The sequence below is a fragment of the Equus quagga genome, chromosome 1, assembly GCF_021613505.1.
Source record: "Equus quagga isolate Etosha38 chromosome 1, UCLA_HA_Equagga_1.0, whole genome shotgun sequence".
NCBI classification, from domain to species: Eukaryota; Metazoa; Chordata; class Mammalia; order Perissodactyla; family Equidae; genus Equus; species Equus quagga.
This window is the reverse complement of record NC_060267.1, coordinates 59,653,060-59,654,619: the sequence shown is the minus strand read 5'-3', so window position 1 is coordinate 59,654,619 and position 1,560 is coordinate 59,653,060. Positions and strand designations below refer to the sequence as shown.

Here is a 1,560-nt window from a genome sequence, read left to right as displayed (position 1 = left end):
TCCTTCTAGGTTCTTAGATAGAAGCTTCCATTGCCTATGGAACAATGGGGTGGTGGTGTGGGAAAACCGGGTTAGTTTTTAGTCCTAGTCTCATGGCCCACAACATGCACCTTGGGAGAGTCCCTTCTCTACTCTAGGTTACTATTTTCCCATGAGAACAATGAGGAGTTTAGAAGTAAGGGGTTCTGACGACTTGGGATTCTGTGACAGTCACTCAGTTAGGTGTTTCTGATGTACCACGGGTTCTTCACAGCATCCTTCACATCTTTCTTCCTGAGGCTGTAGATGAGCATGGAGGTCAGCACTCCAGAGAAGAGGGAAATGAGCTTGCCTGAAAGGTCCCATTTTTCTATGCCCAGTGGGTCCTGGGACTTGGGCTTCCTGTACATGAAGAGGGTGGTCCCATAGAAGATGACCACAACTGTGAGGTGGGCAGAGTAGGTGGAGAAGGTCTTTTGCCTCCCCTTAGCTGAGGGAATCCTCAGGATGGTAGTAACGAACATGTAGGAGACAAAGATGACTAGAACTGGGAACCCCCAGGAAGATCACATTGGCCACCCCTATACTGATCATATTGGTGGAGATGTTAGCACAGGCCAACTTCAGGACAGCCAGGATCTCACAGGTGAAGTGGTTGATGATGTTGTCTCCACAGAAGGGCAGCTGCATTTCTTGGGATGTCTGCAGCACAGTGTCAATGATACAAGCCATCCTGGAGCCAGTAGCTTTGCTCATGACCACAGGGTGCCTAAGAGGGCTGCAGATGGCCACGTAGCAATTAAATGCCATCATACTCAGGAGCGCACACTCTGTGGTTCCCATGGCAAGGGAGAGAAACATCTGTCTAAAACAGGCTGAGAAGGAGATGGTTTTCCCGGGGGTCAGGAAGCTGTTGGGAGTAAGGGGGACTGGGGAGATTGTGTAGCAGATGTTCAGGAAGGAGAGGTTCCCCAGGAAGAAGTACATGGGTGTGTGCAGGTGGGAGCCAAGGATGGTCACCAGGATGAGGACCCCATTGCCCAGCAGGATCATCAGGTACATTGACAGGATGAGCACAAAGAACGTTTTCCCTAGTTTTGGATGGGCCGAGAGGCCCAGGAGAATGAACCCCACCGCCGGGAGGATCAATTGAACCTGTCCATGGTGCATCTGCTCTGTCACCTGCAGGAACTCAGAAGGTCAATCTCAACACTCTCTGACTCTGAAGTGCTGGCTTGCCAGTGAGAAATGCACTTTCTGCTGAGAGGAAAACAGCTTTAACAGTGGATGGTCTCTCTGTGGTCCTAAGTAAAATGCGGGGTCTAGAAAAGAATCTACTTTGTGACCTTAAGCCACCTTGTGTATGTGAGACATTTGAAATGTTCCTGTGGTGATTTAATTTACTTGATCAGACACACTCATTTCTACTGATGCGTATCCTGGACGGTGGACTCACCTTGCTCAACCCTGGTCACAAGAGTGAGACTAGATTCTCTTCATGTTCTCCTCTCTTGGTGCAATGATCAGCCCTGAATCTTCAGCTCTTAGCAGACTTTCCTGTCTTCATGTTGCCCTCATAGA

At 49.4% G+C, this 1,560-nt stretch overlaps 1 pseudogene; it reads right to left on the bottom strand.

Annotated features, from left to right (window-relative positions):
• Positions 1–210: 210 nt before the first annotated feature.
• LOC124250831 (olfactory receptor 13C7-like) lies at positions 211–1,142 on the bottom strand (annotated as a pseudogene).
• Between the last annotated feature and the right edge of the window lie 418 nt (positions 1,143–1,560).